This window comes from Tribolium castaneum, chromosome 9, assembly GCF_031307605.1.
Source record: "Tribolium castaneum strain GA2 chromosome 9, icTriCast1.1, whole genome shotgun sequence".
Classification (NCBI taxonomy): domain Eukaryota; kingdom Metazoa; phylum Arthropoda; class Insecta; order Coleoptera; family Tenebrionidae; genus Tribolium; species Tribolium castaneum.
The window spans coordinates 10,929,851-10,944,717 of record NC_087402.1 but is presented as its reverse complement, the minus strand read 5'-3'; the positions used below and the strand labels follow the sequence as shown (position 1 = coordinate 10,944,717).

Genomic DNA, 14,867 nt, shown 5'->3' with positions numbered 1-14,867 from the left:
ATTTTGTTTAACTAAAAAATCTTCAATTTCAAAAATTGTTCTGCTTCATGATCTAAAATACAAACAAGAACAAGAAAAAGTAAAGTGAGAAAATAAAAGAACTTTTTGTTTTCCTAATATCAAAAACAAATCTTTTACAACTGCTTTAATTATGAAGACAACAATTAATTATTTCCTTAATCAATTATAAACATATTTAATAACAAGTTCCACCATTCCACCACCAATCACAATACTGGCCATTACGTGGTGGTTGACTTCGTTGGGAAAAACCTTCTACCTCTTGTTCTGACCAGTCTGGCTCTAATTCTAAAAACATTAACAATTCAAGCAAATTAAAGAAAAGCAAAACTTACTAATGACTAATACCTTCTCCAAAATTTGCAGCAACAAGTAAGAACAAAAATAACACAATTTCGAAGAACTTCATCTCGAAGTGATTGACGTATAAAGTCCGAATCGATGTTTATATACAAAATATGATCTCTCCTACAAATAATTACCAGCATGAAAAATAATCATAATAAAAAATGTTCACAATGGCATAAAATTGTAAATAATAATAAAATATCTGATATCTGACCATTGGCTATTTTAATTGAAACTGAGGTTTCTAATAAAATAGCCAATGGTTTGGCTAGTTTACAAACTAAACTAGCTAGTTTAGCCGTAACATATGCAGGGTGTATTAGAAATACGTTTAATTTTAAAAATTAAAAGAGCTTAACAAATAAAACATTTTTTTTATTTGTAATTTTTCAATAGAAGTTTGAAAAATTTACTTAAAATTTGGAAAAAATAACATACTGAAACGTGTAATCGACTATGGAAACAATGTTACTAATGAACAATGAAAACTTATTATTAAACACTCACCGGCTCGTTTCCACAAAATAAATGAGGAAAACAGTGGAAATAAAAATAAGGATTTTGCAAAACGTTATATATGTAGAAAAGTTGTTGTACTTGATGAGTTTTATTACGTGGTAAAAACAACACACGTATTTCTGATACATCCTATATATCTATGAAATTTAAAGCTACATTAACTTAAAAATTCGCGAAATTGGCTATCAGATATTTTATTATTATTTACAATTTTATGCCATTGTGAACATTTATTGTTAAGATTATTTTTCGTGCTGGTAATTATTTGTAGGAGAGATCATATTTTGTATATAAACATGGATTCGGACTTTATACGTCAATGACTTCGAGATGAAGTTGTTTGGAATTGTGTTCTTTTTGTTCTTACTTGTCGCTGCAAATTTTGGGGAAGGTATTAGTCATTAGTAAGTTTTGCTTTTCTTTGATTTGCTTGAATTGTTAATGTTTTTAGAATTAGAGCCAGAATGGTCAGAACAAGAAGAAGAAGGTTTTTACCAACCGAGAGGACCACCACATAATGGCCAGTGGTGTGATTGGTCGAATGGTGGAACTTGTTATTAAATATTTATATAATTAATTAAGAAAACAATTTATTTGTTCTCTTCATAATTAAAGCAGTTGTAAAAGATTTATTTGTGTTATTGAGAAAACAAAAAATTCTTTTACTTTCTCACTTTACTTTTTCTTCCTCTTTTCTATTTTAGATTCAGAAGCAGAACACTTTTTAACGTTGAATATTTTTTAGTTAAACAAAATTACGTTCGATTTTGTTTTTAACAAAAACTTTTCTCATACTTAACATTTATTAGATATTAAATAAAGTTTAAGTCACCGCAACAATTCAAAATTTCAAAGTTACTACACTTACGCTTATTAAATAGTTATCAAATATTTAATTATTCCAAATTTCATGCTATTTAAAACATTGTTTTCACTAATTTTTGTGCGGTGTTTTTAAGATTCAGTCTTGGATTTAGTCCTAGCTATTAATTTTTTAACCAATATTACCAATTATTTTATTTAAAATTTTATGCTATTTTTATCTTAATTAATCTCTATGCAAATTTGTGTAATTTGGTATGTACTTAAATTTGTGACTGACATTAATATTTTCATGTCTTCCTCCCAAACGAAATAAAAAACATTTATTTCAAATTTTATGGGGTTTAAATTTTGTAGGTAGGTAATACAGAGTGCTCAAAAACTGGCGCACTAACTCAGTGGTACGTTATTGAGAAGCAAGTGCAGATTACGGGAAAAATGTTAGAAAAATTCCTAAAGTTATATTTTAAAAAATCTGGAGCTACAAACTTACTGTGTTAATTTCTTTAGTTTTCATTATTTTTTTATATTTCTATGTTTCATACCAGGTAATCGTTCCGTAACAAAACGATGAATAATTATTTTAAAATTTACTATCAGATTTTAGTAGTTTTTTTAATTTAAAAAAATTAAAATTCATCCAAAAAATCACAATGTGTAGATGTGCCAACACTGGGAATTATTTCCTAGGAAACTGTTTCAAAAATAATTTATTTTTATTGTTGCCCAAATTCTATTGCGATTATGACTGTTAGACAACGTTGCCACATATCATTTATCTAAAATCCGTTATTTATCAATAACTTTAATACAAAGAATTTTTTACTATTTCTACCTTTATATGTAACCACTTCTCTACCACACACCATTGAGTTGGTGCGCCAGTTTTTGAGCACGCTGTATGCTTTTTAAAAATCGATTGTACTATTATTAGCTATTTGATTACTGATTTTTTAATATAAATTGCAGTCCACACTACATACGTAGATTTAGAAACAACAACGTGAAATAATAAAAAAAATCAGGAAAATGAACCGCAAAAGAATTGTTACCAAAACGGAATGCTGCAGATAAATCTTCTTCGACAAGTTTTCGGAAAGTAGTCGAAGATTTTTTGACCAACAAATACTACCAAAAACTTATAAACAATTTGATGAAAAATTTCAAAAATTTAGGATGCAGAATGTCCAATAAAATGTTTTTTTACATTCACATTGGGACTTTTTTGAAAAATTTGGGTGCTATAAGCGGAAAACATGAGGAAAGGTTCTATCAAAATATAAAAGCGTTATCAAGGAAAAGTAACGCGGCAATGATGGTAGGTTACGTATGAACCTTGCAACCAAAAAGTAAATTCACTTTGAAAGGAAAAAAGATTAAATGTTTATGTTTAGTCGACATAATTTTAACAGAAGGTGTTTTTCATATTTCTTCATTTGTTAAATAAAAATGTTTTCTTTGGCTTTATTTGCTTTATTTTTTGGTATTTGATTTAATGTTATAGTCTAATTTAATGAAAAGTAAAATATAACGTAAGTTCCAAAAACGTAAAGACAGTAGCATGAAATTTGTTGAAAATTGAAAATTGTAAACAATCCTATATACAAACAAAAAGTTATAATTTGTTTCATAGTGTTATTTGTAGCAAGAACCGTCTTTATGTAATTTAGTTTAATTTAGAAACAACTCTCCAACTACTTAAAGTTTTGACTGATATTAATATTATCTTATCTTCCGCCCAAACGAAATAAAAAAAAATTATTTCAGATTTTGTGCGGTTTAAATTTTCTATTATAATTTTTTATACGGTTTTTAAGATCTTATTGTACTTATTATTATTTGATCGATTATTTTTATATAAATTGCAATTCACACTTATCTTGCGACGATTTCGAAAGTAATCACAGCAACATGAAGTTCTTTGGAGTAGTACTATTTGTGTTCTTACTTGTGGCGGAAAGCTTTCAGCAAGGTGTATTAACTTCTATGTGTGTTTGTTAAATGTGTTATTATATTTTATTTTTAGGGTTTTGGTCACCCAGAACTTTTATCGGTCGACGAAAGGCTGACTATTGTGACGAAGTCTGTGGAAAATGTTCTTAAACTTTTTGGTCAAAATGAAATTATTTGGCCTTTTTAAAAAATAAAACACTAAAGCACGTATAAAAGTTTTTCCGTATTATTTTAAACCGAAATTACTTTCCTCATATTTCACGTCCTCGAAAAATATTGTACCTTGTTACCTTGTTGCGAAATAGTTATTTGCATAACCAGGAAAGCATCTTTATTTACTTATAATTCTCCTAACACTGGAAACACCAAGAAAAATTTTAAAGGGTAAAAAAAGTTATTTCTTTTTTTCCCGAATTACTAGATTATACATTAACAATAAATTACATAAAAAATTGAACAAACAATTAATCAAAATACGCTTTTACATGGTTTATTATTGTTTGAGTTTTAATACCATTAAATATTAGTTGTTATGACTAACTGTTTTCACAATTTTAAGATTTTATTGTACTTGTAATTATTTGTAGGAAGAATAATGATTTGAATGCGATTTTCTCTCTTTTATTATAAATTACTTTTTACTTATGGTACACCGTGTGGTACACGATTATTTATATAGAAATAAATGAATTTGAAAAAATACAGGCAGATAGAGCATTAAATTCTCAATTGTAAGACTTAAACATAACATAATCCAAAAATTTTATCGTAAACTTTGCGAATACGGTTACAGGTGTAAGAAAAATGTTACGAAGAATGTTGTAGAAAATTAAATTTTCCATAACAAAAGTCTCTTTAACGGTTTAGTTAGCTATAAACTAACTTTTCGTTACTTGACCGGTAAAATAAAACGAATCCTTCTTTGAACGTCTTTGGTGACTTAACCGTTGACGATAAAAATAAAATGTAAAGATAAAAAAAATTAGAATTGCAACAGCGTATTTTTCGGAGTGAAAAATGAACCACAAATTCTATAAAAGAAAAGAATTCTGTGTTAAACTAAATCCCAACAACACATTTTAAGCTAAGAAAACCTATCAGAAACTGTCAATTTGTGCTCCATTTTTCTCCAAAAAATTCAAATGCGCTATTGCGAAATTCTACAGACTGATCCAGAAATACTGAGTCTGTTGGCAACACATTTGAAAGTATTTGTGCTCGTAATTTGCAACACTGTAACCGAATTCGATTTCTTTTGACAATTATTTGACGTACAACCCCACAAGAATGTTAAATTGTTGTTAACTGGTAGCGTATTATATTGGTATCCTTAAAAATTTAAGTCCAGTGTTGCCAACAGACTCAGTATTACTGGATCAGTCTGTACTATGAACTGAAATGGGATTCAAAGACTTTTTTAAAAAAATTTAATTCTCTACAAATTTTTTCCTAACATCTTTAACCGTATTCTCAGCTTCTTGAAATTTTTTCATGTCTTCTGAAAATTTTAGTCGTTAGTTTTTCGCAGTCTGTGAAGAGTGCTTTTTTTCCAAGTAATTAGTGAATTCTTTAGAATTAAATAAATCTAAAACGATTTTTGTAAATTTTTATTCTGTCGTACTTTTTTTGGGTACAGAAATTCCTGGGATTTTGTATCTCGTTTCGTCTCCTAAGTTATCATTCTCCGTAGACCACATATTTAATTCCAGCGTTTGGAAAGTTGCCTATCTATTAGAAATAAAGTTCCTCGAACCACTGCGCTGTGAAGCATAATTTTTCAACAAGATTAATAATTAATAAGAAATGTCAACCTACAAACAGATGAATACAAAGGATTGAGACAATGTTTTATTAATATTTAATCTATTATCAATAAATAAGGCATTAGGTTGCTCGTAGATTTATTATCGATACGTAATTTTATTTCCAAAAATGCATACACGGAACAGTAATAAATTTGATAAAACTTATAACTAATCCAAACATGGATTATTGTGTACTGATAACAAGAGGATAAAATTGTGAATTAGAGTTGGTAATTTGGTAAATTTAAATTTAACGCTTAACAAATAATTAATTTGTTAGTTGTTATCTAGTAATGGGTTCGTCTAATATTTACTTAAAAAAATAAAACATTGCAAATTCTCTCTATTTCCGCAATTAGTGCGCGTCAAGATAATCTTCGGTCTGGTTTGCTGACTAAATTACAATCCTCATTGTCACAAAATCCGAAACTAAACAATAAACATTACGGATATCATAGATAATGAGCTGCGTTGTTTCCTCTTCATTTTATCCACCCTCTCATCCGTGAAATGTGTATTTCGAATGCTAAATCGTCGATTTGTGCCTTTGATTCGCTTCTCACGCTTAAATTTAAACACTTGACTTCTTGCCCCAACTGGTGGGCAGTAACGATAACGGTGGGAAGTTTTAAAATCGAGCCTGCGTTAATTGTTTCTGTTATCAGTGATAAGTCGCGATAGGCGCAGTTTAGTCATCACACGAAACAACCAAGTCCTCCTGTTTCGACTTTTCCACGAGATGAAACAACACGAATGTTGATAACAAAGAAAGGAGAAGAAGAGAGTGGGGCTTGAGCGTGATAGTGGTGAAAATCGCGCAGTTTCTGTGTAGCGATGGAGAAGACAACGTCCACACCGTCGCTACACTCGAAATTCCTGAAACGACCGGATTCCCTCCAGTTGGAGCTTTTGCCCATTCCGGAGGATGGACCCCTGGCCAAGTACCAGCAAAGCTCGACGGGCTTGGTGCATGTCGGGTTCAAGGACCTCACCTACACCGTCAAGGAGGGAATCCTGCGAAGGAGTAAGTCACAGCATGGCTTATCACAACACAGCTTCCACTGTTTTGATAACGAAATAAAAAACATTTATTTCAAATTTTATGGGGTTTAAATTTTGTAGGTAGGTAATACAGAGTGCTCAAAAACTGGCGCACTAACTCAGTGGTACGTTATTGAGAAGCAAGTGCAGATTACGGGAAAAATGTTAGAAAAATTCCTAAAGTTATATTTTAAAAAATCTGGAGCTACAAACTTACTGTGTTAATTTCTTTAGTTTTCATTATTTTTTTATATTTCTATGTTTCATACCAGGTAATCGTTCCGTAACAAAACGATGAATAATTATTTTAAAATTTACTATCAGATTTTAGTAGTTTTTTTAATTTAAAAAAATTAAAATTCATCCAAAAAATCACAATGTGTAGATGTGCCAACACTGGGAATTATTTCCTAGGAAACTGTTTCAAAAATAATTTATTTTTATCGTTGCCCAAATTCTATTGCGATTATGACTGTTAGACAACGTTGCCACATATCATTTATCTAAAATCCGTTATTTATCAATAACTTTAATACAAAGAATTTTTTACTATTTCTACCTTTATATGTAACCACTTCTCTACCACACACCATTGAGTTGGTGCGCCAGTTTTTGAGCACGCTGTATGCTTTTTAAAAATCGATTGTACTATTATTAGCTATTTGATTACTGATTTTTTAATATAAATTGCAGTCCACACTACATACGTAGATTTAGAAACAACAACGTGAAATAATAAAAAAAATCAGGAAAATGAACCGCAAAAGAATTGTTACCAAAACGGAATGCTGCAGATAAATCTTCTTCGACAAGTTTTCGGAAAGTAGTCGAAGATTTTTTGACCAACAAATACTACCAAAAACTTATAAACAATTTGATGAAAAATTTCAAAAATTTAGGATGCAGAATGTCCAATAAAATGTTTTTTTACATTCACATTGGGACTTTTTTGAAAAATTTGGGTGCTATAAGCGGAAGAACATGAGAAGGTTTGATTTTCATATTAGCCAAACTGCCTTGGCTAGTTTACAAACTATCTAGCTATATTGTATTTTAAGTAAATTAGCCAAGATTCTTAACTTAAACTATGTAGTTGCTATTTTAATTGAAACTGTATTTTCTAGTAAAATAGCCAATGGTTTGGCTATACAAACTAGCTAGTTTAGCCGTAACATATGATTTACTCACTTGTGAGCAGAACTGACAGCTTTCTCGCTCTTGTGGGAGAAATTTGATTTCTCTCACCGAAAACAATGGTATAATGTACCTAAAAAACTGCACCTATAAGATAAATATTGTATTTATCAGGCGGATATTTACTTGAATTTCTTGGATTTTTTTTACAATTCACCTGTAAGATGAAACGTCGTATATCACACGTGATCGAATTGCCATTATAAGGCTCGTGAGAAAAAATTCTCACTCGTATATATTGATGCATTTCTATCATTTATAATATAATATATTATATAAACCTACTTTATTTGCTAAATTAACTAGCAAGTTGGTTAGTTTGTAAACTAGCAAAAGTATTGGTTATTTTGTGTTACGAGAAAGTTTAGTTTTCATATTAGCCAAACTGCGTTGGCTAGTTTACAAACTATCCGGCTATTTTGTTCTACAAGTAAACTAGCTAAGATTTTTGGTTTCTTTATAACCTAGCTACTGTTTTAGTTGAAACCGCGTTTTCTAGTAAATTAGCCAACGGTTTGGCTACTTTACAAACTAGCCAAGTTTACACATTAGCCGTAATATATACACTTAAAATGCGTGTATCCTTCTTTCACTGGGAGTGCTTGAAAGAAAAGTAACTACTCAATTGAGTATTCAATCGAAAAAAAAAAGAAAAATCTGAAAATAAAACTTTATGAAGAGTACTAAATTAAACTACGATTATTATTTCACACGCCTCGCTTTAATTGCTTGTAATTGAATTTTAGCAGGTGAAGTTTTAATTTAATTTTTACGATATTCTTTTCACGCGATTTGAACGTTAAGTTTCATAAAACCTTTGTGAATTGAACACGATTAATTTTTTAAGAACACTAGTTTCATGTTGTTGTTTCTAAATCGTCGTGAACTGCCATTTATATTAAAAAATCAGTAATCAAATGTCTAATAATAAGAACAATCGAATTTTAAAAACCATAGAAAAATTCATATTACCTACAAAATGTAAACCGCATAAAATTTGAAATAATAATAAAATTTTAATATCGTTTGGGAGGAAGACAAGAAAATATTAATATCAGTCACAAATTTAAGTACATACCAAATTACACAAAATTGCATAGAGATGGTTCAATTAAAATAAAAATAGCATAAAATTTTAAATAAAATACTTGACACGTATCTTTTCGATATAATTTTTCCAATATTGGTTACAAAATTGATAACTAGGACTAAGTCCAAGACTGAATCTTAAAAACACCGCACAAAAATTAGTGAAAACAATGTTTTAAATAGCATGAAATTTTGAATAATTAAATATTTGATAACAATTTAATAAGCAACTGTTTTCGTAAGTGTAGTAACTTTGAAATTTTGATTTGTTGTGGTGACTTAAACTTTGTTAAAACTAAAAGTCTTTGTTAAAAACAATATCAAACGTAATTTTGTTTAACTAAAAAATCTTCAATTTCAAAAATTGTTCTGCTTCATGATCTAAAATACAAACAAGAACAAGAAAAAGTAAAGTGAGAAAATAAAAGAACTTTTTGTTTTCCTAATATCAAAAACAAATCTTTTACAACTGCTTTAATTATGAAGACAACAATTAATTATTTCCTTAATCAATTATAAACATATTTAATAACAAGTTCCACCATTCCACCACCAATCACAATACTGGCCATTACGTGGTGGTTGACTTCGTTGGGAAAAACCTTCTACCTCTTGTTCTGACCAGTCTGGCTCTAATTCTAAAAACATTAACAATTCAAGCAAATTAAAGAAAAGCAAAACTTACTAATGACTAATACCTTCTCCAAAATTTGCAGCAACAAGTAAGAACAAAAATAACACAATTTCGAAGAACTTCATCTCGAAGTGATTGACGTATAAAGTCCGAATCGATGTTTATATACAAAATATGATCTCTCCTACAAATAATTACCAGCATGAAAAATAATCATAATAAAAAATGTTCACAATGGCATAAAATTGTAAATAATAATAAAATATCTGATATCTGACCATTGGCTATTTTAATTGAAACTGAGGTTTCTAATAAAATAGCCAATGGTTTGGCTAGTTTACAAACTAAACTAGCTAGTTTAGCCGTAACATATGCAGGGTGTATTAGAAATACGTTTAATTTTAAAAATTAAAAGAGCTTAACAAATAAAACATTTTTTTTATTTGTAATTTTTCAATAGAAGTTTGAAAAATTTACTTAAAATTTGGAAAAAATAACATACTGAAACGTGTAATCGACTATGGAAACAATGTTACTAATGAACAATGAAAACTTATTATTAAACACTCACCGGCTCGTTTCCACAAAATAAATGAGGAAAACAGTGGAAATAAAAATAAGGATTTTGCAAAACGTTATATATGTAGAAAAGTTGTTGTACTTGATGAGTTTTATTACGTGGTAAAAACAACACACGTATTTCTGATACATCCTATATATCTATGAAATTTAAAGCTACATTAACTTAAAAATTCGCGAAATTGGCTATCAGATATTTTATTATTATTTACAATTTTATGCCATTGTGAACATTTATTGTTAAGATTATTTTTCGTGCTGGTAATTATTTGTAGGAGAGATCATATTTTGTATATAAACATGGATTCGGACTTTATACGTCAATGACTTCGAGATGAAGTTGTTTGGAATTGTGTTCTTTTTGTTCTTACTTGTCGCTGCAAATTTTGGGGAAGGTATTAGTCATTAGTAAGTTTTGCTTTTCTTTGATTTGCTTGAATTGTTAATGTTTTTAGAATTAGAGCCAGAATGGTCAGAACAAGAAGAAGAAGGTTTTTACCAACCGAGAGGACCACCACATAATGGCCAGTGGTGTGATTGGTCGAATGGTGGAACTTGTTATTAAATATTTATATAATTAATTAAGAAAACAATTTATTTGTTCTCTTCATAATTAAAGCAGTTGTAAAAGATTTATTTGTGTTATTGAGAAAACAAAAAATTCTTTTACTTTCTCACTTTACTTTTTCTTCCTCTTTTCTATTTTAGATTCAGAAGCAGAACACTTTTTAACGTTGAATATTTTTTAGTTAAACAAAATTACGTTCGATTTTGTTTTTAACAAAAACTTTTCTCATACTTAACATTTATTAGATATTAAATAAAGTTTAAGTCACCGCAACAATTCAAAATTTCAAAGTTACTACACTTACGCTTATTAAATAGTTATCAAATATTTAATTATTCCAAATTTCATGCTATTTAAAACATTGTTTTCACTAATTTTTGTGCGGTGTTTTTAAGATTCAGTCTTGGATTTAGTCCTAGCTATTAATTTTTTAACCAATATTACCAATTATTTTATTTAAAATTTTATGCTATTTTTATCTTAATTAATCTCTATGCAAATTTGTGTAATTTGGTATGTACTTAAATTTGTGACTGACATTAATATTTTCATGTCTTCCTCCCAAACGAAATAAAAAACATTTATTTCAAATTTTATGGGGTTTAAATTTTGTAGGTAGGTAATACAGAGTGCTCAAAAACTGGCGCACTAACTCAGTGGTACGTTATTGAGAAGCAAGTGCAGATTACGGGAAAAATGTTAGAAAAATTCCTAAAGTTATATTTTAAAAAATCTGGAGCTACAAACTTACTGTGTTAATTTCTTTAGTTTTCATTATTTTTTTATATTTCTATGTTTCATACCAGGTAATCGTTCCGTAACAAAACGATGAATAATTATTTTAAAATTTACTATCAGATTTTAGTAGTTTTTTTAATTTAAAAAAATTAAAATTCATCCAAAAAATCACAATGTGTAGATGTGCCAACACTGGGAATTATTTCCTAGGAAACTGTTTCAAAAATAATTTATTTTTATTGTTGCCCAAATTCTATTGCGATTATGACTGTTAGACAACGTTGCCACATATCATTTATCTAAAATCCGTTATTTATCAATAACTTTAATACAAAGAATTTTTTACTATTTCTACCTTTATATGTAACCACTTCTCTACCACACACCATTGAGTTGGTGCGCCAGTTTTTGAGCACGCTGTATGCTTTTTAAAAATCGATTGTACTATTATTAGCTATTTGATTACTGATTTTTTAATATAAATTGCAGTCCACACTACATACGTAGATTTAGAAACAACAACGTGAAATAATAAAAAAAATCAGGAAAATGAACCGCAAAAGAATTGTTACCAAAACGGAATGCTGCAGATAAATCTTCTTCGACAAGTTTTCGGAAAGTAGTCGAAGATTTTTTGACCAACAAATACTACCAAAAACTTATAAACAATTTGATGAAAAATTTCAAAAATTTAGGATGCAGAATGTCCAATAAAATGTTTTTTTACATTCACATTGGGACTTTTTTGAAAAATTTGGGTGCTATAAGCGGAAAACATGAGAAAAGGTTCTATCAAAATATAAAAGCGTTATCAAGGAAAAGTAACGCGGCAATGATGGTAGGTTACGTATGAACCTTGCAACCAAAAAGTAATTCACTTTGAAAGGAAAAAAGATTAAGAGCCGGTTTACAGAACATTTTAATTGCAATTAAATTTTAATCGCCATTAACTTGACATTTGTCAGTGGATTTTAAATGGCAACTTAATTCGAATTAGTTTAATTTTGATTTAAATCTTAATTTCGCTTTCTGTAAACCGACCCTAAATGTTTATGTTTAGTCGACATAATTTTAACAGAAGGTGTTTTTCATATTTCTTCATTTGTTAAATAAAAATGTTTTCTTTGGCTTTATTTGCTTTATTTTTTGGTATTTGATTTAATGTTATAGTCTAATTTAATGAAAAGTAAAATATAACGTAAGTTCCAAAAACGTAAAGACAGTAGCATGAAATTTGTTGAAAATTGAAAATTGTAAACAATCCTATATACAAACAAAAAGTTATAATTTGTTTCATAGTGTTATTTGTAGCAAGAACCGTCTTTATGTAATTTAGTTTAATTTAGAAACAACTCTCCAACTACTTAAAGTTTTGACTGATATTAATATTATCTTATCTTCCGCCCAAACGAAATAAAAAAAAATTATTTCAGATTTTGTGCGGTTTAAATTTTCTATTATAATTTTTTATACGGTTTTTAAGATCTTATTGTACTTATTATTATTTGATCGATTATTTTTATATAAATTGCAATTCACACTTATCTTGCGACGATTTCGAAAGTAATCACAGCAACATGAAGTTCTTTGGAGTAGTACTATTTGTGTTCTTACTTGTGGCGGAAAGCTTTCAGCAAGGTGTATTAACTTCTATGTGTGTTTGTTAAATGTGTTATTATATTTTATTTTTAGGGTTTTGGTCACCCAGAACTTTTATCGGTCGACGAAAGGCTGACTATTGTGACGAAGTCTGTGGAAAATGTTCTTAAACTTTTTGGTCAAAATGAAATTATTTGGCCTTTTTAAAAAATAAAACACTAAAGCACGTATAAAAGTTTTTCCGTATTATTTTAAACCGAAATTACTTTCCTCATATTTCACGTCCTCGAAAAATATTGTACCTTGTTACCTTGTTGCGAAATAGTTATTTGCATAACCAGGAAAGCATCTTTATTTACTTATAATTCTCCTAACACTGGAAACACCAAGAAAAATTTTAAAGGGTAAAAAAAGTTATTTCTTTTTTTCCCGAATTACTAGATTATACATTAACAATAAATTACATAAAAAATTGAACAAACAATTAATCAAAATACGCTTTTACATGGTTTATTATTGTTTGAGTTTTAATACCATTAAATATTAGTTGTTATGACTAACTGTTTTCACAATTTTAAGATTTTATTGTACTTGTAATTATTTGTAGGAAGAATAATGATTTGAATGCGATTTTCTCTCTTTTATTATAAATTACTTTTTACTTATGGTACACCGTGTGGTACACGATTATTTATATAGAAATAAATGAATTTGAAAAAATACAGGCAGATAGAGCATTAAATTCTCAATTGTAAGACTTAAACATAACATAATCCAAAAATTTTATCGTAAACTTTGCGAATACGGTTACAGGTGTAAGAAAAATGTTACGAAGAATGTTGTAGAAAATTAAATTTTCCATAACAAAAGTCTCTTTAACGGTTTAGTTAGCTATAAACTAACTTTTCGTTACTTGACCGGTAAAATAAAACGAATCCTTCTTTGAACGTCTTTGGTGACTTAACCGTTGACGATAAAAATAAAATGTAAAGATAAAAAAAATTAGAATTGCAACAGCGTATTTTTCGGAGTGAAAAATGAACCACAAATTCTATAAAAGAAAAGAATTCTGTGTTAAACTAAATCCCAACAACACATTTTAAGCTAAGAAAACCTATCAGAAACTGTCAATTTGTGCTCCATTTTTCTCCAAAAAATTCAAATGCGCTATTGCGAAATTCTACAGACTGATCCAGAAATACTGAGTCTGTTGGCAACACATTTGAAAGTATTTGTGCTCGTAATTTGCAACACTGTAACCGAATTCGATTTCTTTTGACAATTATTTGACGTACAACCCCACAAGAATGTTAAATTGTTGTTAACTGGTAGCGTATTATATTGGTATCCTTAAAAATTTAAGTCCAGTGTTGCCAACAGACTCAGTATTACTGGATCAGTCTGTACTATGAACTGAAATGGGATTCAAAGACTTTTTTAAAAAAATTTAATTCTCTACAAATTTTTTCCTAACATCTTTAACCGTATTCTCAGCTTCTTGAAATTTTTTCATGTCTTCTGAAAATTTTAGTCGTTAGTTTTTCGCAGTCTGTGAAGAGTGCTTTTTTTCCAAGTAATTAGTGAATTCTTTAGAATTAAATAAATCTAAAACGATTTTTGTAAATTTTTATTCTGTCGTACTTTTTTTGGGTACAGAAATTCCTGGGATTTTGTATCTCGTTTCGTCTCCTAAGTTATCATTCTCCGTAGACCACATATTTAATTCCAGCGTTTGGAAAGTTGCCTATCTATTAGAAATAAAGTTCCTCGAACCACTGCGCTGTGAAGCATAATTTTTCAACAAGATTAATAATTAATAAGAAATGTCAACCTACAAACAGATGAATACAAAGGATTGAGACAATGTTTTATTAATATTTAATCTATTATCAATAAATAAGGCATTAGGTTGCTCGTAGATTTATTATCGATACGTAATTTTATTTCCAAAAATGCA

The 14,867-nt window shown here is 28.8% G+C and overlaps 5 long non-coding RNA genes across 5 annotated transcripts; 3 read left to right on the top strand and 2 right to left on the bottom strand.

Moving 5' to 3' along the window:
• Positions 1 to 130: 130 nt before the first annotated feature.
• On the bottom strand, positions 131 to 986 carry LOC107397782 (uncharacterized). Its single transcript, XR_001574809.2, has 3 exons — positions 877 to 986; positions 370 to 489; positions 131 to 309 (listed from the first exon to the last, which is right to left on the bottom strand). It is a non-coding gene; the product is annotated as an uncharacterized LOC107397782 (long non-coding RNA).
• Positions 526 to 1,516, top strand: LOC135267172 (uncharacterized). The gene is made up of 2 exons (XR_010335523.1): positions 526 to 1,279; positions 1,340 to 1,516. It is a non-coding gene; the product is annotated as an uncharacterized LOC135267172 (long non-coding RNA).
• A 368-nt stretch (positions 1,517 to 1,884) lies between these two features.
• LOC107397781 (uncharacterized) lies at positions 1,885 to 3,878 on the top strand. The gene is made up of 2 exons (XR_001574808.2): positions 1,885 to 3,682; positions 3,737 to 3,878. It is a non-coding gene; the product is annotated as an uncharacterized LOC107397781 (long non-coding RNA).
• A 5,373-nt stretch (positions 3,879 to 9,251) lies between these two features.
• LOC135267087 (uncharacterized) lies at positions 9,252 to 10,107 on the bottom strand. The gene is made up of 3 exons (XR_010335356.1): positions 9,998 to 10,107; positions 9,491 to 9,610; positions 9,252 to 9,430 (listed from the first exon to the last, which is right to left on the bottom strand). It is a non-coding gene; the product is annotated as an uncharacterized LOC135267087 (long non-coding RNA).
• LOC135267088 (uncharacterized) lies at positions 9,647 to 10,637 on the top strand. Its single transcript, XR_010335357.1, has 2 exons — positions 9,647 to 10,400; positions 10,461 to 10,637. It is a non-coding gene; the product is annotated as an uncharacterized LOC135267088 (long non-coding RNA).
• The last annotated feature ends 4,230 nt before the right edge of the window (positions 10,638 to 14,867 follow it).